Here is a 14,863-nt window from a genome sequence, read left to right as displayed (position 1 = left end):
ACTCGATGGTCATATAGTACGAGAGAAGCTCGGTAGGCACATTTCTCTCTTTAATCATGGCTTAGTGTTGGGGAAAATGGTTTTGTTGGTAACAAAAGGGGCATATCCATATCTTGATTGCGTAATCAACTTTTGGGTCCCTATAATACTAGTGATTACCCCATTACTATTGTAGTTGTATCCCTTATTAATATTGTTGTGCCCCTATTGTCTCCATATTGTTATTACTGTGCCCCATAGAATCCCTCTATTGTTATTTTTGTGGCTTTATATTATTATTGTTAGGTTGGCTGGGTTATATTGTGACTCCTTAGACTCCTATATATAGAAAGGAGGTTTTGTCATTTGAATCATCCAAGAATTGTTCATTTATGTAATGTAAAGGAGTTTTCCCCCTCGAAGAGGCTGAATTCTAAGGCGTTGATCTATCTTTTCTATCTTTTTCTTGAGTTGGTTTCATAACATCAACATGGATGTAAAGGTTTAGAATGCACAGATAGGATTTGTTGCGAAGGGGAGGGCGTAGAATGTTGCACTCCTTGGGGTTTTGAAATGGTGCAACCGAAAGAAAAATTATTAAACCCACTTTTTATTCGACTTGCTGAAAATATATTTATATAAAGTTAACATGGTGCATAGATTTATAATGGTTCATGGTTTATTTAAACAAGATTTATGTAAAGTTAACAAACTTATATAGATTTAAATAATGTTAATGTTCATTCTCTTTATATAAATCTAAAAATTATATAAATATGAACATTAACAAGGTTTATAATGTTTAGATCGTGTTGGGGCTCATAGATTTATATAAGGTTAACAAAGTTTAAACATAGATGGCACTTTTCATAAATTTTATGAAAAAATTATGTTAACAGATACACACATATATATTCGTCGCACTTGTGACACCAAATATAGTTCGTCTTACTTGCGACAAAAATATTTCATCATTTCAATTGCGATTCCTTAGAAATAATATGTTGCAATTATGATGCACGACAAATATTCCATCATAATTGCAACAAATGCAGGCACCAAAACTAAAAAAAGACAATTTTCTTGACCTTTGTAATAGTATGGGCCATAGCATTAGACTATGCCATCGTAATTTAGTGCTATATGTAGTAGTGATTGAAAAGATAGAGGTCTAAGATCCACAAGATTTTATGGTAGAGGCATCCCCATATAGCCAAAACATGTTGTGATAATAGATTTTGGTCATCAAACACCAGATTTATAGCTATGACACCAAATTATGGAAATTCCGAGTGATATTTAATGATCTTTACCAACCTTGAACACTCTTTACATATAATTACAAATTTGACTAGACATATAAACCAGTTTAGAAGCTTAATTAATATAAAAATTTCAATGAGCATGAAAGAAATTGAATAATAAAAAATAAACAATGGAAGACCATACAGATTCACACAATACATAGAGATTTTACCCTTGTGTTGTTGCTACGACAAGCACCCTCCAAAAGTTTTCCCACGTCCAAATTTTGGAGCCTCCTTATGGTCATACCATTCTTAATTTCAAGCCATTATTGTCATGCTTAGTCATGTTGCTCAATTGTTCAAGTCTTCCTTTGAGAATTTTAAGTGTCAAAGCAACCTTCTTTTATAGTCCTACCTTGTCATACCTCTATAGAAAACTTCTTCTAAGAAATCCTAGAAGTCAATGTGTATACTTGGAAGTCAAGCATTGCACAATCCTTCATGACAGTAGATGTGGAATGCTTAATGATAGTGACAATGTAATATCCAAAACTAGTGGTTGTGCAATCCTTAATTATAGTTCTTGCACAATCGTTGTGGATAATGCTTGTGAAGTCCTTGATGCCAGTGCTTGCATAGTTCCTAAAGATAGAGATTGTGTAATCCTTATGGGCAAAGATAGTGTGAGGGAATCCTTATAGAAAGTGAGAGTGTACTTCTTCAAATCAATCAATTCACTTTTGAATCCTAGTTTCCTGACATGCACTAAGCGTGCTCACCAATATCAACTCTAATTGCATGTTTTATCTCCTTGTATAAAGAGTCCAGTCTAGAGTTCATTCTTATGTTCATATTTTTCTTTTAAGCTCTATGCACTATTGGAGTGTAGGGAGTATTCTATCACCCATCATTGCAAATGCCCCATCCTTTCGGTAAGTTACTCAACTGCCGCTTTTTCTTTCACAAGTGTTGCTTTTTCTTTCTTTTTCTCTTACATGCTTGCTATATCTTTTACAAGTGTCTCTTTTGCCTACTTTCATTCTTGCATGTGTCTCTTGTGTTTTATTTTTGTTTGCAATTGTCGTTTTCACTCTTGCATGTGTCTCTTGTGTTTTCTTTGTGTTTGCAATTGTCATTTTCACTCTTGCTTGTGTTGCTTTCACTTGTTTTCACACATCTTAAGAGGACCTTCTAGAGCTAGCTAAAACACACTCTCTTACATTATTTGATGTTATTTATCATTAGGACATGTGCTAGGAACATTCTTATGGCATAGTACACCTTTTGGTTGCATTGTGACACTTGTGTCGTAAAGGTACATCTTAAGTGTCACACTTGGAGATAAGTGTCATTTTACTGTTGTTTCATTGTACGCTTGTTGGTTTTGGATATTGTGTGTCTTATTTTCCTGTGCTTGGATGTATATGTGTGTGTATCATGTTCGAGACTTGTTATATGATCTTACTCTTTTGTCTCATTGATCTCACACTTAGTCAATTTTGAGTTCATCCTTGTCCTCACATATTGCGCAACTCACAAGCACACTCAATATTTTATTCAAAGTGATGAGTGCACTGCACGCTCCTGAGTCTTAGTGTTGGAATCCTTACTTCTCGCACTTGTCCACTATACCCATATTGAAGACAACCTCCTCCAACTGCGCATTGAGCAACCTCAGAATATAAACCCTCAATCTTGTTGCTTAGTCTTTCCCACTACACAATCCATTATCCCTCCTACCATGTATTGTGCATTGTGTAGTTGTAGTGAAAAATTAGGGTCATATCAAGACTCCTACAATTCCCAAATGTGTAGTCTCTTAACCTCCTCTTCAATTACTGTGCACTATGAAATTATAGTACACAATCATGCTTCCCTTGTCTCCTTCACTTACTCAATTGCGCAATGCATTGTACTACGTTTTGCACATTATGAATTTCTAGTGGATAGTAGTGTCATCCATCAATCCTTATAGAGCTCAACCATTCAATCCCTACTTCCTATTTGTTGAGCACTGTGCATCCTCAGTGAGAAAGATGATCTCCCTTGTCTTCTATACTTTCCCACTGTGAAGAACCCTAAAGAGACTTCCCTTATTGTGCATTACATAGGTCTAGTGGAAACCATTGCCATCCCTTGGCCCCTACATTGCTCAATTTTACAATCCCAAGCCCATTTCTCTCATTCCTTGCACAATGTACCATCACAATTAGCATGTTACATGAACAAACATAGATAGAATATATGATTATGGGACTGCAATTGCCTTTTCATGAACAAACTTCATTTGCAAGTGATGTCATCCTATCATGGAAAGATGAAGCTCAAGGAGGTTAGCAAGAAGAGGTTACAAGAAGGACACTAGTGGAGTCAAGACACAAATATGTTATCATGCAGGAGTAAAGGAATCTTTGACCACTATAGATAAATGGAAACTCACATTGACTTAGAAGGTTCCAACACTCATCTAGACCCTTTGGAGGGTGAAGATGAAGCACATCCTACATCAATCATCAAGAGTTGAATAAAAAGAAGTGGAGAAAGGGACCTCACATCAATACATTGCCATCACGTTTCATCTAATAGTCACCAGACTATGGTCAATCAAAGTGTCAACACAAGAGTGTTGTTTCGTCCCATGTATTTTTTCCAAATTATTTGTGGAATGTAATTATGTAATTTCAAAATTGAGAAAATTTAAAATGTGTGGAAGCCTAGGGGTCCCATATGGAATGTTAAAAGTCACTAAAAATTTCTAAAGTCATGTAGAAGCTCAAAGGTCACATAGGAATTCAAAAGTCACATAGGAGCTCAAGAGTCATGAGGGAAGGTCAAAATTTACAAGGGAGGTGTAGATTCACCTCATTTGTTATAAATACACCCTCATAGCTTAATAAAAGTACGTTTTTTCACCTTGGCTTCTCTAGCTTGGCATATGAGAGATGGTCATTCTTTAAGGAGAAAGTGGTGACTTAACTTTCCACTATTGGAGCTAGTGTTGTATCATTGTAATGGTGTATCTTGGGACTTTCACTTAATAATTTAAAGCTCCTAGAGCTAACACACTTTCATGCATATGTTATGAATGATTGTAATATTATTCTTTTACTGTTTGGGGTGTATGTTTATGTTTTTAGATACTAATGAAAATGAACTATTTCGTTGGCTTTGGTATGCATCTTGTTGAATGTGCATTGTTACTTGCTTTTATGATCATTGTTATCTTGTGACAAAATTTGTAGGTTAATCAATGATTCTTTCTATGCTCTTGTGTATCTATTTTAGGATAATACTATTAATTTTCTTTTAGAGTCTCACTCTTTCTTTCATATCCGCAAAAGTACCTTAAATACATTGTAATCATATACTTCACAATGACAACTTTCTTGTTTCAAAAGTTGTGTGCATAATCCCTTATTTTGATAATTGCAGCCAAGGAAAATATCTAAGAATAATGGTGTCCAGGCCTATTATATATATGGGTCTCCTATCCCAAATGGTGTGAGGTATAACTAGAACTTCATAGTGGGGATACCTCCTTTGTTGGTGAACTTTCAACACCATCAAAAATTGATGCTAGAAGGATGGCCACATGGCAAGCTAAGCCCATCGAATATATTTTGAATCTTCATCTTGTAACACCTTCTCCCACATTTACCCACCTTGACAAGCTCTACAAGGTAAACATGAGCTGAGTGTCACTATGATATGGCATGACCTCCGAGTTCTAGTGATGAAAGTGGGGCCTACAAACTGAAACACATGCTAACATTCCTCAGAGTCTATAGAACACTCAGGAGCCTAATAGCCACCCCAGGTAGTCAACCCCTGAGTTTGGACTCATTTTTATCTATCTTAACTCCACAATCGCACCCATAACACAAAATCCATTCGGTTGGGAGGCTATAACCACACCCACAAGCTTGTCTCCATGAAGTTATGACCAAAATCCCTAGTTCTGTGCATGCAGTGGCAAGATTTATGCCACTCTTTTATTCTAGCCTTCAAGCCACTACCCATAACTTCCTATAAGTTTCCAGAAACATAACTGCAATGATAACAATGTCAACCATTCATAACTTGAGCAGGATCTTGACCTATACATGCCTAATACATGATAACCATTTCATCAACATATGATAAACATAGAAGCTATAGGTCATGAATGCATATCTGATCATAAAATTATGAACTAAATCAAAGAATTGTCAAGAAGGTCCAATTCCCTCTCAAGGCAGTTGCAACAACACTTGTTAGCCCATGAATTCATCAACCATCCAATCGCTTGTCAAACCATGAACAAGATCCATAGCAAGAGCACATCATATAATCATGCATATAAATAACATCTAACCAACATAGGATCCATAAAAAATCAGCCATAAGATCACATAATAACCAAGACAAGTGATCATAAATCACAATAAGAAAATAGCTTATATTTACTTATGAAAAAGCCAACCAAGTTAGGGACTTCCACATACCACTCGACCATAGATTACACTGAACCAAATCTATCTTTCTACCAATCACCCCCATGCCATATTCCAAGCATGAATGTGGGTTCATATGGGTTAAACGAAAATAGAGCCAACCAGGGCTTCTAGAGGCCAAACCACCTCAACCCTCAACCATAATGAATTCACCTAACCAATCTAGAAATCACTAACACCAAAAAAAGCTTGGATGCCTCCAAATTTATTCACCACATCCAGAGGAATTTTCCTGCCTCCACCCATCTATCAAGAGTTTTAGGAGAATCCCATCTCCACCCATGACCCTTGGGAAATTCCTGAGACCACCTCAACAGAATCCAAAGTCTAGCAACCATCCAAAGTGTAAAATAACACAAGGCACCCACAACACCATGGCTATCTAGGAAATGACAAGGAAAGGCTAAAACCACTATCAATCTAGTACAATATCATGCCAATGATATCAAAATAACCAAAGAACCACATGAAAGTACCATGCATCAAGAAACCAATAAGGAAATCATACATGCAACCTATTATCTGCAAAGTATCCCCGCAGTAGCTGTTGATCCAACCTTCTTTTCCGCTTTCCTCAAATTTATTTCCTTTTCCTTTACTTTCTTCTCTCCAAGTCGAAGTGAATGCTAGAATTCTACAAGTGTGCAAGAGTATAAGAGTATGGAAGAAGAGAACCAAAACTAAAATGACAAAAATTGTGAATTGATTCTTTGATTCCTTTTTATCATTGATGTCTCCTTTTTCTTTCATTTTCCTTCATTTTGTCTCTAATTTCCCTTACATGCACATTTGTGTCTCTTCATATCCATTTTCTCCTACTTTCCTTTATGTCCTATATTAAAAGTCAATTATTCCTCTTTTCCTTTGCTAATACCTTTTCCAATTTCCATAGACGTTAATGAACCACAAGTTATGGCCACTATAATGTTTACCCACAATTCAACTTGGAATATGTGTCCCATGACCTTGGTATTATTTTTTTTACATGGAAAATAAACAAGGGGTTGTTACACATATTGAAATGGTGCATTCCCAAATCATAATCCTCAAGGATTTTATAATAGGGAAAATCTTACAATGCCTGTGGAACTAATTTATAACTTGTCTCAATTTAAGTTTGATGGTAAGGGTGAACTAATTTTCCTTGGACATGCGATTCAATATCTTCATTTTATTTTCTTTCTAATGGAATATGTTGTAAGGATTTCATGGCCAAGTTGTTCACCCTCACTCTTGAAGGTCATGCCAAACTATGGTGTCATACATTACCAACGGGTTTTATGTTAGATGATCCAAAAATATTTTTTTATCATAGGTTATAAAATTAGAATAAAATTATTATTAATTTAAGATATTAAATTAATAATTATTATTCTAGAATGTTTAATTATTTAATGGAGACTTTTAGAATTAGCATATTGTTGTAACTAGATATGACTCTCCAAATGTGTCGTATCTTAGGCTCTATTTTAGGAGATTAGTTAGCTAGTTGGTTTGAATGGCATTTAATGTAAATGGACACTTGTTATTTAATAAGTGATCCATAATTAGAGGTAGTTAGGACATGGAGCTTATAAATAGCTCATTGCAAGAGTGTTTTGTTGTTCGGGTGTAAACTCTTGCAAATCAATTATGTAATTGTTTTTTTCTGATTAATAAAATTACGTGTCTGAGGACACTTCTGCCATTATTGTGGTATCAGAGCTCCAGTAATGCTGCAGTGGATTTGAGGAGATTTCAGCTCAACAAAGTCCTGGAAAACTCCATTCAGTTGGCCAGCAAATCATTGGTATGGAAATTCTACAGTTTTGTTTAAAAGAAAAATAAATTTTATCATTGATTTTAGATTTTTTAAATCTAAAATTCATTTTTTTTATTATAAAAAAAAATTGCCTCTGCTCAGCGTTCACACTTTTCTTCTGCTCAGCGTTCACCCTTTTCTTCTGCTCTTTAAAAAAAAATGGAAGTGAGACTAGGATCCTCCTCGATTTTATTATAAATTGAGCTTTCAATTTTCTTCTGTTCTTTAGAGATGAATTTTTGACAGCAGAACCCTCCGCTTCATTTGTTTCCATTGCATCAAGTTTTGAAAATTCATCATCTTGAGATTCACAAAACTGTATAATCGATCGAGCACATTGCATGCAATATGGAATAATCTGATCATTGAGACAGGCCTTAAAGATTATTATGATAAAGACATTGAGGAATTGCGGCTCGGATGTACTGGCTTGCCCTGGATCAGTATTGATAACGTCGCAAATTTCCATGTTCATCGTCCAGTCAGTATGAGCTAAGGCGTGCACTGTGCCATGAATCAATTCTGTTTGGTTTTCAAGAATAAACATAGTTCATATGCATCTTTAACCCTCCGTAATTTTGTGAGCACAAAGCGTTCTTGGTACAAATTCTGAGAAGGCCACGACATTGCAGCGATAAAGTAAAACTCTGCGTGGATTCGTTGCCAGATCATTCGTTGCCAGATCATAAGCGACGTGCCCGAAGACTACGTGAAGGAGGGCGGTCAAGGTCATTTTTTTTACTACCGGTCAAGAATTTCACTATATTCAAATGAGCTTACTATGGCTGAAGCCGTGTGCCGTGTGCATCGTTTTTTTTATTAAAGTTCATAAATACGACTTGAAGGAGGGCTGTCATATTGGTGCATCGTTCAAGATTGAACATTTGGGTATAATGCATAATAAAGCTTTTGTGTAAAAAACATTTCCAGAAACGTGAGCTCAAGTGATTTCATAAAGTTTTCATAATTATTTTTTAATGGGAAGTATGTAACGACACTTTTTAAAGAGTGATCATAAATTGTTTTAATGGAGAGATAAGGTATGTTTTAAATTGTAAAAATTATTTTGGAGTGATAAGTTTGAGTGATAAGTTTGGAGAGATAGCAAGTGGAATGTGAGAGAATGAGTGGAGTGTTTCCATGAGAGATTTAGTGAGAATATTTATATGAGAGATAAGATTTTTTTAATATTGTATTTTGGAGAGATATGGGGTGTTTTAATTTATTGTTTGTGGAGTAATAAGGGGATGTGTAAATTTTTGGATTTTAATTGTAATATTTGTGGAGGAATAAGGTGATTTGTAATTTTTTGGAGCAATAAGAAGTTTTTTTTTTGTAATTTTTTGAAGGAGATAAATGTAACTCAAAGTAATTTTACTTTGAGGGGGGGTAAAATTTTTTTACCAGATTGTGCATGGCACCATTGTAAAAAGTCAAATTTTGAAAGTTGCCCTGTAATAATTTGAGAAATTGACTAGAGCCAAGTGCAAAGCTCAGTCAATATTCTCCTGTTTTGACGACTATTCGAGGGTCAAGGCCAAGCCCCGATAGTTCGTTTTTTGCATCGTGTGTTGCTGTTGTGTTGACTATCTTGTCCTTTCTGTTCTACTTCTTGGTGCGTCTCTTCATTGCAAAAATGTCTAAGTTGATTAACTTATTTTCTGATTCCGACAAACTAGAAGGCACCAAATCTTATAAAACGTGGCATCGTCTTATTGAAAGCACACTTATTTACAATGAATTATGGCAAGGAATATGTGATGGCGATGTTAAGCCGAATAAACCCACAGATGCAGATCCACTCGCAAAATGGGAAATCAAGAATGCTAAAGCCTTAGCTCTTATTAAATCGTCTGTGAATGATGAAATGTATGTACATATAGAGAATGCCACAGATGCATGGACTGCCTTGAAAACTTTTAAAGACCTCTTTGATACTCAGCCAGAATCAAAGAAGGTTGATTTACAGTTAAAATTGTTGCAACAAAAATTAACTGAAGATGGTGATATTCTTGAATATCTCTCCAGACTTAAGAATATTAAGCAGGAAATTATTAATGCTGGTTTTCCCGCAATTGATGATAGCTTCATGGTTACAATTGTAATTGCTGGACTTCCTTCTTCCTACACACACTTTTTAGAGACTCTACAAGTAACTGGGAAATTAGAGAAATTAAAGTTTGATGAACTTTGTGAAATGTTAAGTCAGCATGATAAAACTTTTGGGAAGAAGAAGAAAGTTGGAGAAGATGTTTTTCTCATAGAAGCCAGCACAAGTAAGTCATCAGCAGATAGTTCTCGAGGAAGAGGCAGATGGAATCAAAATCAAGTAGCACATAATCGAGGTCGAAGCCAAAGTAGAGGCAACAATTTTAACAGAGGGGGAAGAAATAATTTTCAAGGTAGAGGAAACAACCAAGGAAGAGGCAATTTTCAAGCACAAGGATATAATAGTCAAGGTAGAGGACAATCTCCAAATCGAGGTCAAAGCAGAGGCAGAGGACAATCTTCAGGAAGAGGAAGAGACTTAAGTCAAATTGTATGTCGAAGATGTAACAAAGTTGGCCATTATGCTGAAGATTGTCGCACTTCACTTAATAAAATTCCCAAGTTTCAGCAGCATTCAGCACAATTTGCAAATGACCAAGATGAAGATAGTTCAGAATATGTTTTTACTTCCTCACCAGCATCACAAATTTCATCTCATCTTAGAAGTGACTATGAAGATGCCTGGATCTTGGATTCCGGGGCAACTCAGCACATGACTTGTCGACGTGATTTTTTCTAGAATTTTCAAGAATGCCAACTTAATTCAATTTTTCTTGCTGATGATACAAAACATACTCCTTATGGAAAAGGAGTCGTAAAAGTTTTTTCTCCCTGACATTGGAGAAAAATTGATTTCCAATGTATGGTATGTACCCAGTTTCAAGAAAAATTTGCTCTCTTTAGTCATGATTCGACAAGCAGGACATCAAGTGATAATGGAAGATGGTTTAGTGAAGATAAATTCAGTGAAACAGAACTTGAAAACAGTTATGACAGGTTATGAAGATGGAAAACTGTTACGGATGAAAGGGACAGTTATTCCAAGGCATTCTGATTTTGCAGGGGCAGTGACTACAGGTATTTCACTTATCAGACTATGGCATGTTAGATATGGACATTTGAATTTTGAGAGTCTTTCTCAATTGCAGAAACAAGGAATGGTTAAAGGACTTCCCACATTCAAAAGGGAAAATGCAAAATGTGAAGCTTGCATTTATGGCAAACAAAATCGAGAAATTTTTCCAACAAGTTCATGGCGAGCAAACAGGCGGCTTCAACTAATTCACAGTGATGTTTGTGGTCCACTACAAACCTCATTTGGTGGTTGCAAGTATTTCTTACTATTCATTGATGATTTCAGCAGAATGACTTGGGTTTACTTCTTGAAAAACAAGTCAGAAACATTTGATAAGTTTAAAAATTTTCGCCAACTTGTTGAAAATGAAGTCAAAGAAAAGATAGGTACTCTCAGGACGGATAATGGGGGAGAATTCACTTCAAATGAATTCAAAACTTATTGCAGTGAAAATGGCATAAGACGACATCTCACTAATGTTTACACTCCACAGCAAAATGGAGTAGTCGAAAGAATGAATCGCACTTTGTTAGGAATGGCGAGATCCATGTTAACCTTTAAGAGGTTAAGTCCAACATATTGGGCGGAAGCAATTCATACAGCTGTCTACTTAAGAAACAAATCTCCAACTGCTTCTTTAGACGGAATCACACCTTATGAAGCTTGGTTTGGTTTCAAACCTCGAGTTAAACATCTTAGAGTTTTTGGGTCAGTGTGTTATGCCTTAGTTCCGAAAGAAAAACGAACTAAGCTTGACTCAAGAAGTTTAAAATGCACAATGATTGGCTATTCTGATGAGAAGAAAGGGTATCGTCTTTTGACCAATGGAAAATTCATTGTGAGCAGGGATGTCATTTTTGATGAAACAGAGAGTAAGAGTGCTGAAGAAATTGAAAATCTTCTTCACAAATTAGAAACTAAGGGAAGTAAAAGAAATGGAAAAATACAAAGTCAACCAACTTCACCAAATTGGTATGAACTTGATTTTCCTTCCTCTGAAGATGAGTCATCGAGTCCATCTACATCACCAACATCATCAGGATCTTCTAGCAGTTCATCCGCATCTCCAAGCAGCAGCAGTTCTTCAGACAGTGAGTCTCCACATTCTTCACCTGAACGACGTACATCAGTTTATATTAATCCTCTTTACAATGATGGGGACTTTACAGAAGCACAAACAAGTGAGCACCAACTTCTGAAATGGGCAGTTCAACTTTTGAAAGATGTAAAGCCTGATGAACAGAATAAAACTGGCACCAGAAGGGCACATAGAAGTGAAGGCAATTTTGCCTTGATAGCAAATGATTTTACTGAACCTTCCACATACAAAGAGGCAGTAAAACATAAAGAATGGCAACAGGCTATGGTTGACGAATATAAAGCAGTAATTGATAACAACACTTGGAAACTTGTTGAATGTCCAACAAATGTTAAACCCATAGGATGCAAATGGGTTTACAGAATTAAGTATAACCAGAAGGGTGAACTTGACAAGTATAAAGCACGACTTGTCGCCAAAGGTTTTGCGCAGTAGGAAGGCATTGATTATGAAGAAACCTTTGCTCCAACAGCTAAATGGAACACCATCCGATTAACACTTGCATTGGCCGCTCAAAAAGGATGGAAACTTCATCAAATGGATGTGAAAAGTGCTTTTCTCAATGGGGATTTACAGGAGGACGTGTATATGACCCAACCACCAGGTTTTGAAGTTGAAGGACAAGAACATAAAGTCTGCAAATTGATCAAGGCTTTATATGGGTTAAAACAAGCTCCCCGAGCTTGGTATGCAAAGATGGATGATTACCTTAAGAAAGTTGGTTTTCATCGCAGTGAATCTGATGATACTTTGTATGTGCGACAACAGGGAAAATATTTGGTAATTCTTGTTATGTATGTAGATGATTTGATCATCACTGGCAATCATGATGATCATATTGCACAGGTAAAAAAGGAGTTACAAGCAGGTTTTAAGATGACAGATTTGGGATTACTTCACTACTATCTTGGAGTTGAAGTCTTCCAACGTCCACATCATATTTTCATTTCACAGAGTAAGTATGCAACAGAGGTTCTTCAGCGATTTGGCATGCAAGATTGCAAGCCCGTTCTCACCCCCATGGAGAAAAACTTGAAACTTTCAAAATTTGAAGGGGGGGAAAAGGTGGACAGTACAACTTACAGGAAGTTGATTGGCAGCTTGATTTATTTGACAAATACTCGTCCTGATCTATCTTATGCAGTCAGTATTCTTTCACGTTTTATGCAGGAACCACGAGACAGCCACTGGAATGCAGCCAAAAGAGTTCTTCGATATATCCAAGGAACAAAAGATTTTGGTCTTCTTTACACAAAGACTAAAAATTTTGTACTTGGTGGATATTCTGATGCCGACTTTGCTGGGAGTATTGATGATCGAGCATCAACATCAGGTTATTTAATGAATATGGGGTCAGCAGCAGTATCTTGGAGTTGTAAGAAACAAGCTACAGTGGCCACTTCTTCAGCAGAAGCAGAGTACATTTCAGCATGGGAAGCAGCATGTGAAATTGTTTGGTTGCGCCGAATTTTGCAGGACTTGGGCATTTCTCAGGCAGAAGCTACATCATTGTGCATTGACAGCCAGTCAGCCATCAAACTTGCCAAGAACCCAGTTTTTCATTCAAAGACAAAGCATGTGGACACCAAGTATCATCATATCAGGTCGCTCATTGCCAAAGATGTCCTCAAACCAGTTTATTGTCCTTCCGAAGATCAGATCTCCGACATTTTCACCAAACCACTTGGCAGAATAAAATTTACTAAGTTTAGGGATGAACTTGGTATCTGTTGTAATGTATCTTTGGATCATAGGGGGGAATGTTAGATGATCCAAAAATACTTTTTTATCATAGGTTATAAAATTAGAATAAAATTAGAATAAAATAATTATTAATTTAAGATATTAAATTAATAATTATTATTCTAGAATGTTTAATTATTTAATGGAGACTTTTAGAATTAGCATATTGTTGTAACTAGATATGACTCTCCAAATGTGTCGTATCTTAGGCTCTATTTTAGGAGATTAGTTAGCTAGTTGGTTTGAATGGCATTTAATGTAAATGGACACTTGTTATTTAATAAGTGATCCATAATTAGAGGTAGTTAGGACATGGAGCTTATAAATAGCTCATTGCAAGAGTGTTTTGTTGTTCGGGTGTAAACTCTTGCAAATCAATTATGTAATTGTTTTTTTCTGATTAATAAAATTACGTGTCTGAGGACACTTCTGCCATTATTTTATTCTTTCATTCAAACAACTTATTAAGGAGCTTCATGATGATTTTGACAATTATGATTTTAAAGATACATGTAGGAGGATCAGTCAACTTATAATGAAATTTGATGAATCATTAGAGGATTTTGTTGATAGATTTCTTCATCTTTGTTATGAATTTTCTGAAGAGGATGTGGATTGGGATTTCAGGGGTGAAAAGTTTGGGGATTTGGTTTGGATCTCTTTGAATCTAAATTCCCTATTAATGGTATATCATCTTATAATGATAGTATTCTTCCAAACAAAAATCAATAAAGTTTGATCCCAAATTTTATTTATCCAACTTTTCTCATTCACGAGACACCTCAAATCTCAGAGGAGGAATCTACTACCCCTTTTGTTACTTCTCATTCTCATTTTTCATTATCAAATAAAGTGTTCTCTTGTGCTGATGTTGGAGTTGGGAAATATGAAAATCACACCGTTGATCCATTCATCCCACCTTCATTTTCTTCCCATGGTCAAGATCTTATCTAGGAAAAATTTAAATGTTGGAATAGATACATGGAGCCTTAGGTGAAGCTTGATCCATTGATTCCTCGAGATCACATCAATGTACATAATATAAATCTAGAATTAGATATCATTGAAAGTATTATTTCTTCAAGGGATATTGTCATCCTCTATCATTTACATCTCATGGGTTCACTTGATAATTCCACTCTACCAACAAGTTCTTTACGTATGGTTGATTCTAAATTTGTTGGTCCAAATGGTGATAAGGTACAAGGTGTTCAAATTCCACAGGTAGAGGAGAAGAAGAGTGAAGGTTATTTAATCTCTCTTCCCTCTTTCAAATTCCTCTAAGTCAAGATGTTGTTCCTTTGTTCTTATTTTATCAATAATCTTGTAATCTTGGTAATCATTCAAAAAGGAACCAAACTCTTGACGAAGATAACG

Source organism: Pinus tabuliformis, chromosome 7 (genome assembly GCF_031772625.1).
Source record: "Pinus tabuliformis cultivar Carrire ecotype Pingquan chromosome 7, CPIR1, whole genome shotgun sequence".
In the NCBI taxonomy this organism is placed as follows: domain Eukaryota; kingdom Viridiplantae; phylum Streptophyta; class Pinopsida; order Pinales; family Pinaceae; genus Pinus; species Pinus tabuliformis.
The sequence above is the reverse complement of the archived record's forward strand: the minus strand, read 5'-3'. Positions refer to the sequence as shown.